At 37.2% G+C, this 24,129-nt stretch overlaps 1 protein-coding gene across 40 annotated transcripts in view; it reads left to right on the plus strand.

The window, feature by feature from the left end:
* The window catches only part of Zbtb20 (zinc finger and BTB domain containing 20), a 758,704-nt gene that overhangs the window by 124,013 nt on the left and 610,562 nt on the right, over nt 1-24,129 (plus strand). For 5 of the 40 annotated variants that reach the window (XM_030249202.1, XM_030249201.1, XM_011245980.3 and 2 more), the window contains one exon: nt 7,317-7,385. The exons of the other annotated variants lie outside the window; for them this stretch is intronic. The gene's annotated coding sequence lies outside the window, so the exon portion shown is untranslated. The remainder of the gene's footprint in view (nt 1-7,316; nt 7,386-24,129) is intronic. 40 annotated transcript variants of the gene reach the window in all.

A 24,129-nucleotide genomic window follows, 5' to 3' on the forward strand; every position in this document is an offset into this window, starting at 1 on the left:
ATGCATGCAAGTTTAGTGCTCAGTTTTCTTGCTGCTTATACAGCCCACAGCCTCAGACCAGGGCATGGTGCTGCCCACTTTTAGACGGGTCTTTATATATCAATTAAAACAATCAATGCAGCCTAACTTCCACGTAGGTCAATCTGATGAAGACAGTCTTCACTGACACTACTGCAGGTGATTATGGATTCTGTCAAGTTGACAAACTAACCAGAACTGTTCCATGGCAAGATTACAACATTCTAACAAAATTAGCCTGAGAATTGTCTGGGATTCATTAATTATCTAATATGGAGTTTTGTGGGGCATCATACAATCTCTGCTTTGGTTCTACAAGCAGTACATGTTTATATTATACATACAGTAAAAACAAGAATTATAGCACGAACAGAAATTGAAACAGTTTCTATGCTGACATTAGAGCTATGGAGAATTGTAGTCTTTGAGTATTTTATATATTTTTTTCGTTGTTGTTCTTGCGAGCATTTGTTTCATAGAAATGTTATATTACAATATTACTGGGATAAGGGCAAAAGGCAATTTGGGAGAATGTGAGATAAAAGTACAGATACATACTAGCCACCCAACTAGATGGCAGATCCAGTCTTTGAGCAGAAGGATCTTACTTTGACAAATATTTTCTTTCTTTCCAGTTTCCCATTTGTCTTATGAGGTGTGATCAAGCAGATGAAATTTAGAGACTTTATTTGGGCTGTACTCATATTCTTCTGTATAAGTCTGCATTTTATTCAGAATCCTTGGGATTTTTAGAGCCTGACTCTCTCTCTATAACAAATCCCTTGAAATTAGTATTAGCATGTGTAATTGTTCAGCATTTTCATGTGTCTCTTAATTGTTTCTTTTATATCTAATTTTCAAGGTTTCCTGCAGTTATTTGTTAATAACTCATTTTAATTGTAACAGTTTTCTTTTCTGGAATATATTCTCATGTAATTCGATGTGTTTTCAGTCATATTGTAGTTTAATCCATATTTTCCTGATTCTTATACCTTTTAAAATTAAGGACCAGTGGCCAGCATGGTGGTCAGTGAGTAAAGGGACTTGCTGCATAAGCCTGACAACACAGGAATGTTTGATACCCAGATATGTATAGCATTATTGTTAATTAAATTAATATATAATATATATCTTTGAATGTATTTATTAAAATTCATAATTTTGCCTTTAAATGCTCTGCTAAACCCTTTTGGGGTACTAGAGTACTATAAAAATACCTGAATTTGTAAAAGGAATAATCTAGTAATGTATATGTTTTCTAAAATTATATATAAATGTTAATATATAAAATGGTATAATAGGCATTCTGTCTATATTCCAATTTTTACAATAAAATCTCTAGAAATACAGTATTTAGAAGTAAAACTCAGATTTTTAGTCTTACAGGCTTTTGTAACAACCATTCAGTAACCATACATTTGAGGTTAGATAGCAATGACCAGATGAATACTATATGTTCACTCTCTCTGTGACATTGCAATTTTGATATACTCATTTTTTCATGGATGATTGTATAACTTTATGAGCTATAATGTCATGTTTCATGGATATCTCATTTGTAGATATACCATTTTCAGCTTATCATTTCATTATCTTGAACACATTCAAATTTATTTCTTCTATTTCGAAATATGTATAGCATATCTAGCATTGTTAATTATATTAATCCTGCTGTGCCATAGAATACCAAGTTTTTCTATCACCATAACATCAATAAATCCACTATGCAACAGCTAATCAGTAAATACATTGATAAAGAAAATGTAATATAAGTACAAAATAGAATAGTATTCAATCATTAAAAAGTGTGGAATTCTGCAATTTTTATAGAGAGACCTAGCAAATATGAACTAAAAAAATCAGGCACAGGAAGAGTAAGCAACACATTCAGAAATGACCACATTCAGAGGTGGGATATGTGCTGGTTGATCATGGAAGTAAAGAGCAGGATAATAGTTATCAGGGACTGGGAGATATGCACAAAAGAGATGAGAGATCACTCAGCATGTCTGTTTTATTAAAGCCTAACAAGCTAGCTGAGGTCATTAAATGGACTCAGGATTATATGTTAGGAGGATTAAACATGCACCAAGGCCGGTTAATTTAGAGTTGAGGATGATTCAGGTTTTTTAGTTTCACAGTAGTGTCAGTTATCTCTGGATGTTTTTATTTGCCGTTCTTTGTCTTTTTTATTGTTTGAAGCATAGCTCTTAACAACAACAACAACAACAACACAGCAACAAAAAAACCCTAAGACCCCCATTTTTTTCTCTGTAGAATATATTAGAGAGATATTTAGAACTAGGAATAGTTGGGCCTGTGGTAGACAGGAGAAAACTGATATTCAGTTGGAATCTTCTTCCCCATAAGACATACCAAACCTCTCTCTGCTGTCCGCTTCTTGCTCCAGCATAGTTCCCATGTTTCAAATTAAGAAAATAAATAGAAATCGTCTACTTGGGAAATTATTGGGAAACAATATAAATATTTGAGCAATATTTATGAGAGAATATAGCTCTTTTTGAGAAAAAAAACAATAAGGCTATTAAAGATTTAAGGAGTGAGAAGATCAATGGCCATTAATATTTCATGGAAATTAATACGGATGATAACATCTAGAGTTCATATATGTGTACTCAATGAGCAGATGTCATCCCTCACCCCTTTCCTTCCTTGCCTCTAACTTCTTTTTTTGCATTTTATTTTTTAATATTAATTATTTTATTTATTTACATTTCAAATGTTTTCCCCATTCCTGCCCCCTCCACAACCTCCCCACCCCTCCCCCCTCCCCTTTGCCTCTAAGAGTGTGCTCTCCCACCCATCCATACACCAACCCACTCACCCACCCACTTACCTGCTTATCCACTCTCACCTCATATCTCTAGCATTCCCTTTCTCTGGGGCAACAAACCTTCACAGGACCAGGTACCTCCCCTCCTCTCCCTCCTCTCCCCTCCTCTCCCCTCCCACCGAGGCCAAACAAGGCAGTCTTCTACTACATATGTAGCATGGCGGGGCTCAGACCATGTATGCTCTTTGGTTGGTGGCTTAGTCCCTGGGATCTCTAAGAGGTCTGGTTAGTTGATAGTGATCTTCCTATGGGGTTACCATCCCCTTCATCTCCTTCAGTTCTTCCCACAACTCTTGTATAGGGATCCCTGAACTCAGACTATGTGAGCTCAGACATATCTGCATCTGTCTGTCAGGTGCTGACAGCCTCTCAGGGAGCAGCCATGCTAGGCTCCTGTCTGCAAACTCATGTTGGCATCAGCAATAGAGTCAGGGTTTGGTGTCTGCGCCTGGGATGGATCCCAAGGTGGGGCGGTCTCTGGATGGCCTTTCCTTCAGTCTTTGCTCCATTTTTTGTCTCTGTATTTCCTTTAGACAGGAACAATTCTGGGTTAAAAATTTTGAGATGGGTGGGTGTCTCCAGCAACTGGAGGTGTCTCTTCAGGTTCTGTCTCCCTGCTGTTGGCCATTTTGGCTAATGTTATTCCCATTGGATCCTAGGAACCTCTTGCATCCCTGGAGTCTTAACTTGCTAGTGGTTCCCCCCTTCCCCTTTCCCACCCAGATCCCTCCCTTCCTCTGCCTCCCATGATTATTTTCCCCCCTTCTAAGTGGGAATGAAGCATTCACACTTCAGCCTCACTTCTTGTTAAGCTTCATGTGGTCTGTGAATTGCATCATGGGTATTCTGAAAATTTTGGCTAATATCCACTTATCAGTGAGTATATACCATGTGTATCCTTTTGGATGATATTTTCTAGTTCCATCCATTTGCCTGCAAATTTTGTGATGTCTTGGTTTTTAATAGCTGAGTAGTATTCTATTGTATGAGTGTACATTTTGATTACAAACTGGTACAACTGCTCTGGAAATCAATCTGGTGGTTCCTCAGAAAGTTGGAAATAGTTCTGCCTGAGAACTGAGCTAGATCACTCCTGGGCATATACCCAAAAGATGCTTCATCATATCACAAGGACACATGCTCCATCCACCATGTCATAGCAGCCTTATTTGTAATAATAGCCAGAAGCTGGAAACAACCTAGATGTCTCCTATCCTCTAACCTCTGTTTTCTTTTCTTTAACCTCTTATCTTCTATCTTAGTTTCTTTTTGATCTTAGCCATTCCCATGATTTTAGTTATTGTCTATTAGTTGATTACAGTCATACTTTTATTTTAAACAAAATCCTTTTCTTGACCATCAGTCACCAATCCTCAGTTACCTGCCTCTGTAGTATTTGGACTAATCTGAGTAGTATTGGTATTGGTCTTATTCTATATGCTTGGTGGAAAAGAAGTGCCCAAGGATTTTCTTATTATGGACTCAAGGTTCCTTCTGTCTGATGTTCGTTGTTCAGGTGCTATTTCTCTGTGGCTTGGTCTTGGGAAGGTGGCTGTGGAGAGGAATTTGCTTGTTCACCTCGGTTATGAAGTTGGTTGGTGCATCGTTCTCTCATTCATTTATCTCCTGATCTTTTATTGTCTCCTTTCTTTGCTGTTGTCCTGTGTGTTGCTTTCCTATTTCCTGAGGCCATGTCTTCTTTACATGCTAATGATGCTGACTGGAAACTGGGAGCAGATCTAACAGTAACCATAGGTCCTGGGATTTAGAGTGATGTGTTAAAGAAGTGCCTACACAAAGCTTTGAAAACACAATGCTTCTCATTTTGTCTGAAGTATTTCAAGAATATATAAAGACAGAATTAAAATAATAAATATCAAGTACATATCACTCACATTTTTAAAATGGTAGCATTTGGTATACTTTCTTGAGATAATTTTTTTATAACTTCTTGTGTAAATAATTGCCTGCTCTTTACATTTCTATCATTTTACTTCTGAAAACAACCACTTTCTCAAGGTTACTGTGTATGCCTCAGTACACATTTTGATTATCTTTGTTTTGCTTATGTCTTTAGGCATATATATGTCCATAAACACTTCATGCAGTTTTATAAACTTGAATGTTATATAAATCATATCTCCTCACAACTTCAAGGTTTCTACTCTATACCCTTGGGAGCTGCAGGTGTGAGTACAACAGAAAGCACCTAGGGTAGCATGATTTATTTAAAATTTTAAGGGAAAACATAGTCATGGCAAACATTTTCAGATAGCAGGGTAACCACCAATTTGAGGTAGCATAGAGTTTTAAAATTTGGTATTACTATATTTCGCTCAATGGTGTCATGTTTTCCATAGCTCAGCTTGGCACTGGTGCCACACAAAGTAGGCACTATGTGAAAGTCAACCAGATGGTAGGAAGTAATATGGTAATATCAAGTCTGCTTTCAAGATATCAGAAATTGTCCAGTGCACAGTAGACACTCATATCCCTATAATATGTTTCTTGAGGATGGCTATCCAAAGTGAAAGTGACAGGGTAGCTCTGTGTAACCTTGGCTAGCCTGGGAATGGCTATGAAGCCAGACTACACTAGAACCCATAGAGATGCACTGCCTCCGTCCCCCCTCACCAGGTGCTTACCCAGCTGAAAATACTGTTTTAGATATGTCTTCATATATTATGCAGACAAAGATTGAGTTGCTTAAAACCACCTACTCTATAAATGATGTGGACAATTCTAACTAAGAGAAAGACAACAGATGGGCCTAGTGAACATACTTTGACCTTATTTGGTAGTATAGTCATTCATAATCATCAGTTAGTACAGATAGACCTCAGCAGTTAGCTGCTAGAGACTCTAACTGTCTTACGGAACTACAGGTTTCTAGTTCCAGTGATGGACATAACCTGTGTTTCTCATTTCCTCTCCTGTGCTGTTTCTTGCATTGCCTTCCTTCCCCCCCCCCCCTCTACCCCTGGTTTCCCTTCCATCCTGCCTTTCCCACTGCATCCTTACTTTCCATTCCTGCCTCTTGCAACCTTCATCTAATTTCTTTCTTTTTGGTGTTTTTATTGCAGTCAGTATTAAAATAAACATTCTTATAAACATTCCTTTGTGTGCATGTAGGAAAGCCACCATATTTGAATTGATGAGTTTAAACTTTAAAATTGAATAGAAAATAGTTGTCTAAATGTGTCTCAGTTTCCTTTGTTTAGTCTTTTCTGAAGCTATAGATACTGGCAGAACTTTAAATTGGAGGTGACAGAAATGGGAAATAAAGTTTATCTTTTTCGTACTTCAGTTTTATTTCTTTATGGATTAACATCTACCCATACTCTTTTGCCTAAGCAACTTTAATTTCCAATAATATTTTAATCATTTAAAACAATTTTTAAAATTATAATGCATATCCTTTATTTTAAGTTATGTTATCTAAACATAAAGTTTTTGCTTATTACCTATTTTGCAAACATATTTTCCTATGTATTGCATGTATTTTATTAATATAAACATTTTTCCTTATTTTGAGGAATAGATGATTTTCTACTTGTGAAGGTAGTATGAAACTAATTTTGTTTTTAATATTTAAGCTGTTTTTGGTATATAGATAAAGCAGACATAGAAGTGACTATGTATTCTGTTTGTCTTGAATCAGGTGTGGTCCTTCTGGCTCTTCTTTACAATTACTGGGGCTGCATGCGTATACACACATATGTTCTGTGCAGGGCTTTTTGTATAGTGATGTTTTTTTCTTGAGTCCTTGCAAGGTGCTTAACCATTTTCTTCCATCCTTTAATACAGCATCTTCCTCTGTTTACTGAGCACTCCTGATTGTTCTCATGCTTGATGCTCTCATTGGTGTTAGGGATTGGATGTTAGATATTGGTTCTAAATAGGGAAATGCTGTTTTGTAAGGTTCTCTGACACATCACTGGTTCTAAGAGTTCACATGACTTTTACCCACAGCCCTAAGGTGATCTATAGCTTTCTGCAGTATCTCCAGGCTGTTCTGTAGACTTTTCTAAATTGAGTGGGGAATACTAAGCTAGGGTGCATTTGTTCTTTTTCGCCTTCAGTGGCTTCAGGCTTTGTGTCTTTGTATATCATGCCAGTTACCTGGGGATTTGTGGGCATGGGATCTTTGGAGGCATCAAACCTTCTGTCTCACTCTGGTATTTCTTCTAAAGACACTTTTAAAAAATCTTTTATACCAACTTATTTCACTTTTATTAGCAAAATTATACTGAATATCTCTGGTTTTAAAAGAAGTATGAGACAGAGTGGTCTGTAACTCGTCCTTTTCCTAAGTTTCATTGAGACCTTTATGCCAGCTTTAGAATTGCTTATAGTTACTGCCTGCCGTTATTGCCATATAGAAGATGTATATGATTTATGTATTTAGCAATTCATTTGAATCCCATTTCTCTTATTCTTTTAGTGGATGACACACCTGTTTGTGTTATTGTGCCAATAATATGCAGTTTTTTGAAGAATAATATCATTCAAGGTAACATAATATTATACATCTTGTATTTAGAAAAAATGGAGAGAGCGAGAGGGAGGGAGGGAGGGAGGGACAGTTTAAGAGAAGAGAGAGAAAAGACTGTAGAGAGTTGGGTGATTAGACAGATTGTACCAAGGGGACTCAACTCTTGAGCAAAGTTAGTTTTAATCTTTTCAGTGCAGCAGATGAGCTGTAGCTGAGGCAGATAAATCATTCCAGCCCCATTCTGCTCTCCCCTTCAGCTCACTGCACAGGGCATTTTTGTTTTTCACATGTAAATGGGTGTGAAGTTGAGAGGTTTGCACTTAGCCTTAATTTTGGCACTTTATGACTTGTACTCTACTTTTGGCTTTTCTGAGTGCAGAGTAAATGACTGTCAGTTCGATTGTGTGTGAAAGCTCCTGTTCTATCATGGGATATTATCAGGAACCCAGGATCAGCAAAGCTGTGTTCTTTTGGAAATGCTTTTCTTCACCATGATGAATGCCCATAGCAAGAGCAGAGCTAATAACCCTATTCATGTTCCACAGAAAGATGAGAACACTTCATCCTCTTTTGCGAATATCACATTTTTGATTCTCCTTCATTTTAGGGAAAATCGTCTCTCTAATTATTTCTTTAATGAATCAGATAGTGTATGGAGCTTTTGAAATGTTATTTTCCAGATAGATTCAACAATCTTACCATCTATTGTGTAATTTAGTGGTAAGCTTTTTGCATTCATCATACTTGGGAAGGTCAAGCATTTTATGACCTCAAAAAGCTTGATCCTTGTTTTGAGCAGACAATTACCTAAATGTTCCCATTATTTCGAATGGATATTTCAAACATCTCAAGGTTTCCCTTTACTAGGAGTCTCAAGTGTTTTCTTTTACTGAATACAGAATTCAACTGAAGCAGACTTTTATATTATCTAAATTTTCTTATGTTTTTCTCATTTTATTTTAAAAGATACTATGGTAGAACATGCTGATATAACTTTAATGATAAACTTTACATTTACATGTTATAGCTTTGGCATTTCTGCAAGACCCCAGTTGAAGCTAAAAAACCCATATTTTGACACTGTAGTTGAGAGATTGATATAGCTAGCACAGATAAAATATCACATTATATGACAGACTGTAGAGTGCAGTTTATTGGTTATTCTGAATGGTTGGGTTGTAAGCTCCATGAAGTTGATTGGCAGTGGCATTTACTACAGATGCTATAGGTAGAACAGAGAGTAGAAAATGGTGGTAGCAATTAATAAATTGATTGCTGGATTAGGTGACATATACAAACATAACCTTAGGGATCGACGTATCCCATAATGTCCTTTATCACACAATGCACTTGCACACACACATGCACACACTTATATTTCATATAAAGCAGTGTACATAAGACATAAGTTGAGTTTCTACAATTGGTCTTTTTTGAACCCCATCTTATTAAAGTCTGATTCTAAATCCTCCTGTCTTTATTCTGGATTACTCACTGATCCGTTCAGTCAAGGTCTGAGGATCTTCCCATGTCTTGTTTCTTTCTTTTTTTTTTTCCCATAGGAGTGTTTTTATTATGCTGTTTTCTGTAAGCATGTATTTTTCTTCATTTCAATTGTCTTACTTATTTTTACATATAATTAAGAAATAAACAGTACTGTGCTAGCAATTGTACATATAGAAATCTGAAATTTGCACTCTAGTTCTACATTCAAACATTTTTTTTATTATTAGGTATTTATTTCATTTACATTTCCAAAGCTATCCCAAAAGTCCCCCACACCCTCCCACACCCACTCCCCCACCCACCCACTCATACCTCTTGGCCATGGCATTCCCCTGTACTGAGGTATATAAGGTCTGCAGGACCAATGGGCCTCTCTTTCCACTGATGGCCAACTAGGCCATCTTCTGATACATATGGAGCTAGAGACACGAGCTCTGTGGGGTACTGGTTAGTTCATAATGTTGTTCCACCTATAGGGTTGCAGATCCCTTTAACTCCTTGAGTAATTTCTCTAGCTCCTCCATTGGGGGCCCTATGATTCATCCAATAGCTGACTGTGAGCATTCACTTCTGTGTTTGCTAGGCCCCGGCATAGTCTCACAAGAGACAGTTATATCTGGGTCCTTTCAGCAAAATCTTGCTAGTGTATGCAATGGTGTCAGCGTTTGGAGGCTGATTATGGGATGGATCCCCAGGTGCCGCAGTCTCTAGCTGGTCCATCCAGCAGAATTGTATTAGGATACAGCCATACTTGTTTGTCTATGGTTTTACTGCCAGACTATCATGGTGGTTGAAGAGCTGAGAAGAAAATTGTATGATCCAAAACCCTACAGTCGTTATTTGGCCTCTCACAGGAAAAGGTTGTTATTTTATGGCTCAGGAGACTCACATCTCAGGTTGTGGAAACATTTGGGTCATAATAAAGTCAGGGGGAAAGTATTATATCTGTGTGTTACACAGAAAAAAACTGAATTTGCATGGTACAACACCCCCAGTCTTCCATGTTTTGTGGGAATTGATTTATCATTTTTTAGTAAAGGTGTGAAATGATTGTCACTGCTACTGCTTTTACAATTTCATTCAACAGTTCTCCTTGGCATCATAAAAGGATGTGGTGACTTATTAGAAGTGTAGTGGGGGAATATGGAAGGAGGGATGGTTGAGAGAAATAATGCTTGTTCTTTTTATATGTCAAGTCATTTTGGGTCTGATTCTATAGCATTCTACTTTTTCCCTCAAATTAATCTTGGACTTTTTTCGCATATTAGGGGCAGTACACTCATCAGCCTAAGATTAACTAAAAATTTACTTTGTGCATTTTAGGTGCTTAATAAGTCTTTATGACTTGAATATTAATGTCCTAATAACTTCTCTGTATTCATTTATTCATTATTCAGGTATTTGAGTGCTTACTATGTGCCAGGCATGACATAGAGAGTGCATAGGCAATGAACAAGACACATGGCATCTCTAATAAGCGACCTAGACAGTGAATAAGTTTATGATTTTTAAAAATGGTAGTTATAACCTAGAAGGAAGGGTGGGAAGTTACAAGTGAATTGGCTAACAAAAGTCACATAGCAGGGTAGACTTATTTGGTGCAGTTTCAGTTGGTAACTGAATAACGAGAAAGTTAATTGTTAGAGAGTGGTCAAGAAGTATCTTTTAGAAGAGCAAGTTCAAAACTGCAGATTGGCTAATAAAGATTATAACGTGGCAGTTACAGGAAAAGGGGTGGTGTTGTTGGTGGGTTGTTTTTTTTTTTTGGTGTGTGTGTGTGTGTGTAAATTTAGGAATGTTGGTTGTGTGAGAGTGTTAGTGGTAACAAGGCATGAGATTAGTTTATGCATGTTTTCCTAGATTTTCAAATAATTGATCAATAATCTATAAATAGAAATGTTGGTGTATCTGAACTAAATTAATTACATGTATGAATGAAAGCAAAGACCTGCATAGTACAGGTAAAAGTAAGGGAAGAGTAGAGAAAGAAAAGCATTGAAGTAAAACTTCAGGGTATTCAGTATTAGTGATTGTTTTTTGGTCCCAAGACCAAACATCATTAAAAGCCACTACCTGCACCTTGCTTCCTATTGATGCAGATTTTTACCCAGAAAATAGTGAGTGAACTGGAAAATTTAAGGAAAATGAGCATTCAAGTAAATCTGGGGCGATAGTGAGAATACAGATTAAGAGACATTACTACTGATATTTGTCCTGACTGCTTTTGCTTCTTTTCTATGTAACTTGGTACAAGTTCTGTGAGAGGAGCGAACTACAGTTCTGAAAATGTCATCATATTGGCTTGTGGACAAACCTGTGTGATATTTTCTTAATTAGTGATGGATGTAGGAAGACCCAGCCCATTGTTGGTGTTCCCCCTAGGTCCCTTGTCCTGGCTGCAGAGAAAACAGGTTAGCAAGCCATAGACTGCATACTCACCATCAGCATTCCTACTTGTTCTCTGCTTCAGTTCCTGCCTTCAGGTTCCTGCCTTGAGCTCCTAGTTTGACTTCCCTCAGTAGGTAATCTGACCTGAGCATGAGCTGAAATACAGCTTTCCCTCATCAAATAGTTTCCTGCTCATGATGTTTTATCAAAGCAGTTGAAACCCCAACTACGACAGCATGTAACAAGAAATTAGGACTTCTAGTGAGCAAGACTCAGGTGGCTAAAAATCATTCCAAAGCCTGCAGTTTCAACTAATGTCAGCCTCATAGAGGCAAAATACACACACACACACACACACACACACACACACACACACACACAGACACACACACACACACAGACACACATGTGTATGAAGATGGACGATATGTGGAAAATGGCATGTTTAGATCAACACAGAAGTAAAAGGACGAAGCTCTACATTATCAAAGAAAAAGGTAACTGCACAGAGCAAAACTAGATCTGGTTCAGAGTCACCATTGTACCACTCTAGGGAGGACTGTAAAGAGGAGGCTATACAGAAATGGTGGAAGACTGAAAACTGGGGCATGCAAAGGAAATTAACTTTGAACCAGAAAATATTCAGAGGTTTTTTTTAAACACAAAAAGTATAGGAAATTATTAAACCTTAAAATATATAAATGAAAATTTAATTTAATCCAACACATTACCTACAGTTTTATCTCAGCGACATTTGGCTTAAAACTGCAAAATTCTTATACTTTACTTTAACTATTCCCTTGATGTCACTATGTCAGATATAGAAGACCCCCACTTCTTTTGCAAAGGGTCTTCATTATGTTGTCTTATGTCTGTTTGTCCACTGGCTTTCTGTAAAACTTTCTTCCTGTGTGTCTTATCTTTTAGGGGTTTGCATGCTCTCTCCCATTTTCCCCTTGTTTATTTGTGGCTTGTTAGTATCTGCTTGTTTGCATTTATATGTAGTGAGAAATGCAATGAAAGTTAAGTGGATTGAATTTTATAGCTAAATCCTCTAAACCATATGGATGCGATTTATTTTTGGTATTGGCCTCTGCTCTTCAGGAATCTATTCAGTATATAAAGGCTGATTCACTTGAGGCAAATCCTGTGCTGAACGTTGGTCATTCTCTGGCAGCAATCTGTCAGGGAGCAGGGCATGCCGAGGAAGTTCTCACAGTGGAGTCTTTGACCCCTGATATAATCTACCTGCTTTAACTAACCATGTTTTTTAACTTTAATATTTTATTTTATAGATACAATTTAAGCCTAGAGAAATGGAACAATCCTATACTCTGTACATTTCTCCAGACAAATTACTAATGGCAGCTAACTTTTATCATAAGATTGTGCATCCATTTTATTCCTCCACCAGACTTTAGGATGTACATCATTTGATAATCTGTCCCTTCAGAACAGTTTCCAGAAAGGATATTATGTGGTCAGTTTTATTGTGTGCCTCAACAATTATTGAGATAGTATCTTATTTTTCCATCTGGGGCACTATGACAAATTTATAATGGTATACAACTGTCAGTGATCAAATATGGTACCAACTTGGTAACAATTTACAATCCCCCCAATGAATTTACCTGGGAAAGTGCTGTGAGTGCTTCATCCATTGTAGTATAGAGGTAAACTTGTGTTAAATACAAAGGCAAGTCTGTGGAGAACATTAGCTCATAAATCCTGGGAACTTTTTATGTGGTGTAATATATGGCCCAGAAGAGTGAAGTTCACAGTCAGACTGGGTAAGAACCCTGGGAGAGGACTTTCAGCAGATGGCCTAGCCTCTTAGCTGTGTTTACACCAGTCCACTGTGAGAGATGATCCTCTTTCTAGAGTTTGTGCGAGTCTGAGGGAAGTAAAAGTACAGACTTGCACAGACTCTAAAGAAGTGACTGCTAATTTATTTTCTGTCATCATTTAATTTTTACATTTAAAAAATGACAACTACGTAGCTTTTTCTCTGATCCTGGTCCTTCTGAGAGTTATGAAATTAAGACATTCTTTTATTTAAAATATGGAGTGATCTGTAAGTCCCATTTTGTTTTAACTCTCAAAATACTTGTGATACAGTTGACCTAAAAGTAGAATATTTAACCTTGACCCAAGACTAAATGAAGCAAAATTGCTTTTATACACCACAAAGAACAGAGAACAGTATTAGGAGGATCACTTCAAAAGGTAGCTTTGAACATCCCTTGCATGCTATGGGGTCATGTTAGTCAGCCCAGTCTCTATGTCTTAAGTATTTAGAATTCTGGAGAAAAATGAAATACAAGAAGCTTTCATGTAGGTACCAGAAAACAATTTTATGATTACATGCACTTTTGTCTTGAAAAATGTCTTTGGTTTTTATTTATTATCCCTTATGACTGCCTACCCCAAATGATTAAGTAAGATATGCTGTGAAGGCCATGTAAATCTTTGGAACAAAAAGTAGACATACAAGTCCCAATTACCAAAGCAGAGATGGTAATACACTATCTTGGACTTCAGTGGAATGGATCAAAAGAAAACGTTTTTTGTTTTGTTTTGTTTTTACTTGTAGTATAACTAGACAACTTAACCATGTTCCTTGAAATTCAGTGTCCCTGTGTCCAGAAGCAGCCATTCTTCAGTCTGCTAACTGATCTGGCGTAGCCCAAGAAAGTGGTGATTTTGTCTACTAATTGTTATCTTTTTATGTATTATAAGTTCAAAGTTATTTTTAACATTCTCCCATTTTATAATCATGTCTTCCTTCCAGCATGTTTAGAAACGAGTGTTTAATAAATGATTGTTTCCAAACCCTTATCAATCAGTAAATACTAAATACTTGTGCTCATTCTGCTCAACTCTTCTGAAATCAATTATATGAGAGATTAGGGAGAGTTCCAGGAGAAGGAGTTTTAGTAATGTTTGAAATCTGAAAATTGTATTCTACTCTTAAGTATTTGTGAAAGTATTTAAGCCTATTTGGTGTGTTTAAATTTGTATTATTAAAATGACTTAAATATTTTTAAATAATTATTTTTTGATTTCTCAGAAAGGGCACATATTCTAAATTCATAAATTTTCTTTAAAGGCAATTAAATAAATAATTCAGAAGTGTATTCTGTTTACCTGTTAATAATTAAGCAGGTTAGTCTGTGTACTCTTTATAGTCATTGAGTTTTAATTTATTTATTTGTTGGTATGTTGGTTTTTAAGAATTTATTTAAGGACTTCTGCTATTGGAGGATAAAAACAAACAGAGTAATGCTGCACAGTACCGCAAAGGGAGCTTTGAAAGGACAAGAAAGAAAAAAGAAAAGTCAATTGGATTTGAGGCTTTAAAAGTAGTGTTATATAAACAACCCTTTGAACTTTGTCCCTCTATGTAGAAAAATATGGTGCTGAGAGGAAGTTTAATTGACCCAAAGCAATGGCTTTGGAATTGTCCTAGAAGTCTCTCCCAGTGGATTTGTTATGATTTCTAATACCCTTGCTTCAGGGCTCAGCTGGGCCACTAATGTGAAAAATTCTTCAAGTCAACCATATGACTTATTCCATTTCTGTGGTGTTGTGCATTAATATTCAAAACCAAAATGATTGCCTCCATCTAAGGGACCACCATTATGGAAAACTAGAACTCTATTTGACTTTAAATTTTTTCAGTGTCCTAAAATTTTTTTTTCTGCTTCTGTCCTTTGGTTGGGTGCAAATATCTGCATCTGACTCTTTCAGCTGCTTGTTGGGCCTTCTGGAGTGTGGACATGCTAGGTCCCCTTTTGGGAGCCCGCAGTAATAGTGTCTAGCCTTGGAACCTCCCCTTGAGCTGGATCCCACTTTGGGCCTGTCACTGGACCTTATTTTCCTCAGGCTCCTCTCCATTTCCATCCCTGTAATTCTTTCAGACAGGAACAATTATGGGTAGAGATGTGACTGTGGGATTGCAACCTCATCTCTACCTTGATGTCCTGTGTTCCTGCAGGAGGTGGATGTGTTTCATCTAAGGTCCCTCCTTTTGAGTTCTGTGAGTCTCTCACCTCCCAGGTCTCTGGTGCATTCTGGGGGTAGGGGGTCCCCAACCACCTTTCTCCTGAGATTGCCTGTTGACATCCTTTCTGCTGACCCTTACTTAGGGCTTCAGTCCTTTTCCCTCACCCAATACCAGATCAGGTTCCCCTTTTCCCCCTCCTACTTCTCCTGGCTCCTTCCACTTTCTATCTCAGGTCCCTCCCTCTGTCTGCACCTGTGATTGCTTTTTTCTCCTTCCCAAGTGGGACTGAGGCATCCTCACTGGGGCCCTTCAGCTTGTTGAGCTTTTTGAGTTCTATGGTCTCTCTCTCTCTCTCTCTCTCTCTCTCTCTCTCTCTCTCTCTCTCTCTCTCTCTTTCTTCCTGCCTACTATCCATTTATTAGTGAGTACAGATCATGCATGTGCTTTTGGGTCTGAGTTACCTCACTCAGGATGATATTTTCTAGTTCCATCCATTTGCCTGCAAATTTTGTGTTTTTAATAGCTGAGTAGTATTCCATTGTGTAAATGAACCACATTTTCTGTACCCATTCTTTTGTCGTGGGACATTGAGGTTGTTTCCATCTTCTGGCTATCACATAGGCTGCTATGAACATGGTGGGATGCATACCCCTGTGGCATGGTAGGGCATCTCTTGGTATATTCCCAAGAGTGGTATAGCTGGGTCTTCAGGTAGATCTATTTCCAATTTTCTGAGGAACATCCAGATTGATTTCCAGAGTGGTTGTACCAGTTTACAATCCCACCAGCAATGGAGGAGTGTTCCTCTTTCTCCAAATCCTATCCAATATGTGTTGTTACTTGAGGTTTTGATCTTAGCTATTCTGATTGGTGGAAGGTGGAATCTCAGGGTCGTTTTGATTTGCATTTCTCTGATCCCTAAGGACTTTGAACATTTCTTTAGGTGCTTCTCAGCCATTTGAGATTACTCTGTTTAGTTCTAAAACCCATTTTTTTTATTGGATTGTTTGGGTTTTTTTGGTGGTTATCTTCTTGAGTTCTTTATTTTGGATATTAGCCCTCTAGGATGTGGGTTTAGTGAGGATTTTTTCCCAATCTGTAGGTTGCTTATTTGTCTTATTGGCTATGTCTTTTGCCTTACAAAAGTTTTCCAGTTTCATGAGGTTCTCTTTATCAATTCTTGATCTTAGAGCATGAGCCATTGGAGTCCTGTTTAGGAAATTTCCCTCTGTGCCAATGAGTTCAAGGCTCTTTCCCACTTTCTCTTCTATTAGATTCAGTGTATCTGGTTTTATGTTGAGGTCCTTGATCCACTTGGACTTCAGCTTTGTTCAGGGTGACAAATATGGATCTATTTTCATTTTTCTCCATACAGACAGCCAGTTAGACAAGCACCATTTATTGAAGATACTTTCTTTTTTCCATTATATATTTTTGGTGCCTTTGTCAAAGATCAAATGACAATAAGTGTGAAGTTTCATTTCTGGGATTCAATTCTATTCCATTGAACAACATTTCTGACTTTGTATCAATACCATGCAGTTTTTATCACTATTGCTCTGTAATAAAGCATGAGGTCAGCAATAGTGATTCCCCCAGTCATTCTTTTATTGTTAAGTATTGTTTTTGCTATTCTGTGTATTTTTGCCTTTCCACATCAATTTGAGAATTGCTCTTTACATGTCTTTGAAGAATTGTGTTGGGATTTTGATGGGGATTGCATTAAATCTATAGATTGCCTTTGGCAAGATAGCAATTTTTACTATGTTAATTCTGCCAATCATTGACTATGCGAGATTGCTTCATTTTCTGAGATCTTTGATTTCTTTCTTGAGAAACTTAGAGTTACTGTCATACAGGTCTTTAACTTGTTTGGTTAGAGTTACTCCAGATATTTTATACTATATGTGGCTATTGTGAAGGGAATTGTTTCCCTAGTTTCTTTCTCAGACTGTTTATCCTTTTTATAAAGGAAGGCTACTGATTTTTTTTTTTAGTTAATTTTATATTCAACCATTTTGCTGAAATTGTTTATCAGCTGGAGAAGTTCTTTGGTAGAATTTTTGGGGTCACTTATGTATACTATCATATCGTGCAAATAGTAATACCTGTATTTCTTCTTTACCAGTTTTTATCTCCTTGATGCTTTTTTTTTGGTCTTATTGTTCTAGGTAACACTTCAAGTACTATATTGAATAGATATGGGGAGAGTGGGCATCCTTGTTTTGTCCCCGATTTCGGTGGGATTTCTTCAAGTCTAATTTAATTCAATATTGGCTGTTGGTTTGCAGTAGTTTGCTTTTATTATGCTTAAGTATGGGCCTTGAATTACTTCTTTCTCCAATACTTTTACCATGAAGGGGTGTTGTATTTTGTCAAATCCTTTTTCTGCATCTAAAGACATGATCATGTGATTTTTTTCCTTTGACTTTGTTTATGTAGTAGATTACATTAATGGATTTTCATATATTAAACCAACCTTCCATCCTTGGGATGAAGCCTACTTGATTGTGTGAATGATGGTTTTGCTGTGTCCTTAGATTTGGTTTGCAAGAATTTTATTGAGTATTTTTGCATTGATATTCATAAGCGAGATTGGTTTGAATTTCTCTTTTTTTGGTTGGGTCCTTGTGTTGTTTAGGTATCAGAATAATTGTGGCTTCATAGACTGAGTTAGATAGTGTTCCTTCTGTTTCTATTTTATGGAGTAGTTTGAGGAAAAATGGTATCAGGTCTTCTTTGAAGGTCTGGTAGAATTTTGCACTAAATCTATCTGGCCCTGGGCTTTTTTTGGTTGGGAGAGTTTTAATGACTTCTTCTATTTCCTTGTGTGATATGGGCCTGATTAGATAGTTTACCTGCTCTTGACCTAACGTTGGCATATGACATCTGTCTAGAAAACCTTCCATTGCATCTAGATTTTCCAATTTTGTTGAGTATAAACTTTTATAGTAGGATCTGATTTTTTTTAATTTCCTCCGTTTCTGTTGTTATGTCTCCCTTTTCATTTCTGATTTTATTAATTTGGATATACACTCTTGGCCCTCATTAATGAGTTAATTTGTTTAGGGGGTTTAATCTATCTTGTTGATTCTTTTAAAGAACCAGCTTGGTTTTGCTGATTCTTTGTATTGTTTTCTTTGTTTCTATTTGGTTAATTTCAGCATTGATTTTGACTATTTCCTGCCTTCTACTCCTCTTCTTCGGTAAATTTGCTTCTTTTTGTTCTAGAGCACTTAGGTATGCTGTTAAGTTGTCAGTGTAAGATCTCTCCAAATTCTTTACCAGGGCACTTAGTACTATGAACTTTCCTCTTAGCACTGCTTTCATTGTGCCCCATAAGTTTGGGTATGATATGCCAACATTTTCATTAAATTTTAGGGAGTCTTTAATTTCTTTATTTTTTCCCTGACCAAGGTATCATCTAGTAAAGAGTTGTTCAGTTTACCCATGTATGTGGGCTTTCTATAGTTTTTGCTGTTATTGAAGACCAGCCTTAGTCCGTGGTGATCTGATAAGATGCATGGTATTATTTCAGTCTTCTTGTATCTGTTGAGGGTTGTTTTGTGATCAATTATATGGCTGATTTTGGAGAAGGTACCATGAGGTGCTGAGAACAAAGGATATTCTTTTGTTTTAGGATGAAATGTTCTGTAGATATTTGTTAAATCCATTTGGTTCATAACCTCTCTTAGTTTCACTGTGTTAATGTTTAGTTTATGTTTCAATGACTTGTCCATTGGTGAGAGTGGGGTTTTGAAATCTCCCACTATTATTGTGTGGGGTTCAATGAATATTTTGAGCTTTTCAGTAAAGTTTCTTTTATGAATTTGGGTGCTCTTGCATTTCGTGCATAGATGTTCAGAATTGAGACTTTCTCTTGGAGGATTTTCCCCTTGATGAATATGAAGTGTCCTTCTTCATAACACTTGATAACTTTTGGTTGAAATTGTATTTTATTGGATATTAGGATGGCAACTCCTGCTTGTTTCCTTGGACCATTTGCTTGGAAGGCCTAAGCCTGCTAGCTTATGTCTTTTCATATATGAGTTGAGTCCATTAATATTTAGAGATATTAAAGAGGGATGACTGTTGGTTCCTGGTATGTTTGTTTTTGTCGGTGGCTTTATGTGCTTGTGGCTCTCTGCTTTTGCTTTGTTGTGAGATGCTTAATATCTTCTTCTTTCTTTGGTGCACATGTCTTCCTTGTGTTGGAATTTTCCTTCCAGGATCCTTTGTAGGGTTGTATTGGTAGATAGATACTGTTTGAGTTCAGTTTAGTCCTGGAATATTTTGGTTTATCTATCTATGTTGATTGAGAGTTTTGCTGGGTAGAGTAGTCTGGGCTGGTATTTGTGTTCTTTTAGAGTCTGCATGACCTCTGAGTCTTCTGGCTTTTATAGTCTCTTTTGAGAAGTCTGGTGCAGTTCTGATAGGTCTACCTTTGTATTTTACTTGGCCTTTTTTCATTTTAGACTTTTATATTTCAATATAAGCCATATTAATAATCATAATCATGTCCAGCTTTCTCCTCTTCAGCTCCATCCATGTCCTTGCCTGTTAATGCCAGTTTTATTTACTCACATGAATGGATAAGATGGGAACTGTACCCAAGCTGTGCAAATACATGGCTTTACCATTGGACTGAGCGTGAGGTCCCCAATTGAGGACTTAAAGAAAGGACTGAAGGAGCTGAAGGGGTTTGCAACCCCATAGGAAGAACAACAATATCAACCAAGCAGACCTCCCCACCCCAGAGATCCCAGGAACTAAACCACCAACTAAAGAGTACACATGGAGGAAACATGGCTCCAGCCACATTTGTAGCAGAGGATGGCCTTGTTGGGCATCAATGGGAGGAGAGGCCCTTGGTCCTTTGAAGGCTTTATGCCCCAGTATACAAGGGCGGGAAGGCAGGAGTGGGTGGGCGGGGAACACCCTCATAGAAGCAGGGGTGAGGGAATGGGATAGGGGCTTGGGGGCAGGGAAACCGGGAAATTTGAAATGTAAAGAAAACATCCAATTTAAGAAACAAAATAAACCAAAACACCCAAATACATGGCTGGGACTGAGCCAAGAGAGTTTCTATCCCTAGGCCTAGGCCTGAAAGAAAGCTTCAGCCTTTGAATACAAACCTAGGCTGCTTAGACTTACTGCTGAATAAATCCCCTCTTTCTAGCTCTTTCTGAACTTTGGCTGGTTGAATCAACTTAGCTATTGTGGTTCAAACTTCTCTCTAAGCTGACTGACTCAATTTGACTTCTTTTGACTTGTGACTGAATTGGTCTGCTAGGAAAGACTGCCTCTAAGCTCCAGACTCAACCACTCTAAACTCAGCTGAACCTAACCAAACTGAACTCCCCTTTCTCCCTGTCACTGCTCTTTAAGTTGCCTGTAGTTCCTGTCTTTAGAGTTAGGTGTATCCTATCTCTGGCCTATTGTGTCAGATCTTTCTCTGATTTGTTACTTTTCTGCTCCTCAGGTAGACATTATTGTTTGAGATTTAAGGTGTGTAGTAAAGGCCTGTCTTTATTCCAGCCAGAGGGATTAAAGGTTTGTATTCCAGCCAGAAGAATAAAAGATATATGTCTGCATTCCAAATGGATATGTGATCCTTGCCACAGCAGCCATGTTGGTACTTTAAAATTACTCTAGACTTGCCAGTATACCTATCTCAAATTCATGTTTTCTTCTGTAATTCTTATTCTTCCTCCCACACTTACTTCCTGGCCCTCTACTGGTTTCAATTAGTTCTTAACTGTATGCACATGACTTTCAGGCTGGCCACTTAAGCACAGACAACCTATTAGAGAAGTTGTCCCTGAAGAAAACTGACTCTCCTTCCTGTGGTAGCCATAGACTTCCTAGCATGCTTGTAGCTTCCCCAAGTAGGTCTTGGGCAATGTGAGCCATTCCCCAATCCATGCTGGACCATTGACTGATGTAATCCTGTATGGTCTTAGTAGGCAATTATAGATACTAAGAGTTCCAGAAGAGAATATATTGCATCAGTCCTCTTGGCTCTCTGGCTCTTGAAATTCACCAGCCTCCTCTTTCAGTGTTCCCTAAGCCTTGGGTGTAGGAGTTGTGTTATAGATTTCATTTGAGGGAGGACATTCCACATCCACTTATTCTCTGCACTTTTCCCAATTGTAAGTCTCTGTCATTGCCTCTGTCTACTGAAAAAACAGGTTTCTTAGATATGGGTTGTGAGCTGCACCAAATGTATTGAAAACCATTTTCTTTTTGTCAAGTGCACTGTTGATACATTTTGTTTTCATACCACTGTATACCTAAAACTCCATGGTGGGTCTGCAATGGAGCATGGAGAATTTGCTTCTTCTCATATATCCTTGGAGATATGGCCTGTTATTAATATGATATAACAAACACGTGCTACTGACACTGTTCTCATACCACTTGTTCTCAGTCTTTGTAAAACCCTTCTTTATTCTATATATGTTTCTATGGAAGTGAGGTACTTATTCAACTGAAATTTGTCTAGCTCTCCTTCTCTTGGCTAATTGTTTAAGACTGTTTCTAAGCTTAATGGCACTGGACTGTAATCCAGGATACCTCTGAGTAAGTACCTGAGTTCAAGGCCTGCCTGGACAATTTAGTGACACTGTCTAATAACAAAAGTAAATAAAGGGTGGCATATAGCTTATGTGTGGGACCCTAAATTGAGTTCCCAATGGAGCAAATGAACAATTGACAACAAAAGCCCAGGGCTTCTGCTGATAATTGTAGATTTAGTTCAATGAAGATGTTTCTAAGAAAAAATATTTTCTCTAACAAGCCTGTGTTTGTGCAGTGAATACTTAAATGAATTAGATATTTTATAGCAGTTCTTGTGCTAGAGAAAGTGCGTTTATCAGATAAAGGCAGGTATAGTATTTAAATGAATGGGATACTACCTTAAAATTGACAACTTTGTTTTATGTTTTCTGATTAACTCTTACTTTTTGAATTCCTGACTTACTTGCCCCAATCATATTTTTAATTATTTAATTTTTACATAAATCTTGGTAAGATTATTTATTATATGATACTGGTTAGATTGACTCAGGCATATGAAACATGGTGACTTTTTATGTGCTCATAGTCTGTTTATGTTTTCTAATTAATTAAGTGATAATAGTTGTCTTCTTTTCAGTTCTGTAAATGTTTATTGAGTTCTTGTTAGACACTATTTAAAGAATTTCAGAGAAGATAAAAATGAATACATTCGACAGGCGTATCTACTGAAGCAATCCACAATTGATAAAAATAGCAATATAAAAATAATAGTTAATGAGCAGCCAGCTTGCTGTGTGCTAGTCATAGTATTAAAGAGGATAATGTTTGTCATGATTCAATCTGGCAGCAGCCAGCCGACTCCTACATATATGTTTTTACTTCTTTACTTAATCACCTAGGTTTTGTTCTATTGTAATCTCTTTTAAGAAACTTCTTTTCCAATCCTGTGAAAATAGCAGTTCATGTTGCTCTTAGCATTGATACCTTGAGATTTTCTTGACTGTCATAAATCTAATAATTTGCTTGCTTGTTTGTTATTTGGAATAATATTACTGGTAAACTTAGAATTGTAGGAGTTAAGGGTTGCCAAAGGGGAAAGTTTAAATTAGTATATTATAGTATATTATATGCAACTTCTTCGAGCCCTAGATGTCTTATTTGCATTATAGACATAGACATAAGTGGTTCATACATTGGTCAGTTTGTTCATTCTTTTATTTAGTAAATGTATTGATCATCTAGCATCTAGCAGATACTATTTATTGTGTGTGAAAAAGACAGTGGTCCTATCCTATTCTAATAAGGGAGAGAGATAGTAAATAAAACTTACTCTTACAGCATATCACCTAATAGCCAAATTAATTTTCCCTAAAGCCTTTTTCTGGACCACTTTGCTGTTTAATCCTTAACCCCCATACAGTTTTGTCCCCATCATCCTCTGTTCATATAATCAATTATTTTTATCTTCTTCCTCGATCTGATCTGCAGTGTCTCCTAACACTTGCTGCTGCAGAGTAATTGTGTTCCCGAATGAAGTGACATTGTTGTTTTCCTTTTCTTGACTCCATTTGAATGTCAGTGCAGCCTAGACTTGGGTATCTTTTATTTTGCTGGTGTCATTTATTGTTCCAATCTTTGTTTCTGTTCGCAAGACTGTTGCATATGAATATTAAAGATCCAGCCAATTCCAATCCTAAGAGTTTTATAAAAGGGGGTCTTCATTGTAGATATACTGGCTTATAGGATTAGCTTATGTTTATGTAATGCATTTCCATTAGCAAAACTGCTTTTGAAACTTGAAATGACTGAGTCTCTGTGGAGATTATTAGTAAATATGACATCAAGGTCATCATAGAGATTTCATACTAAATTCAGAAAGATCGCTTTCCAAGGACATAATTTTAATTGGAGAATTGCTTGTGGCTAAATTTTCTTATTGTGAGACGTAGCATATTGTTTTCAAAAGCCCCTCAGCATTCTGCTTGCTTTAGCTCCATTCTCAGCTTTGAGTCTATATTATTAATATGCTTGTGGTTAGAAAGGAATCTAAGTGTCTTTCTCAGGTGCTTTGGAGATGGCTCCAGCAGGTAAGAGTACTTGATATGCAAGCAGGAAGACCCAGTCAAATCTCTGGCACTACATAAAAAAGCTAGCTATGGCCATTGACTACTGTATCCCTCAACACTGTGCAGGCTGGAGACAAGGGGCTAAACTTTCTGGCCATCATCCTAGCTCTAAATTCAATGAGAGACTCTCTCAAGGAAATAAGTCAGAAGGTGATAAGAGTAGGACATCTGAGGTTCTCTGATCTCTGCACACATGTGTGTACATAGCACACATATA

Source organism: Mus musculus, chromosome 16, assembly GCF_000001635.26.
Source record: "Mus musculus strain C57BL/6J chromosome 16, GRCm38.p6 C57BL/6J".
NCBI classification, from domain to species: Eukaryota; Metazoa; Chordata; class Mammalia; order Rodentia; family Muridae; genus Mus; species Mus musculus.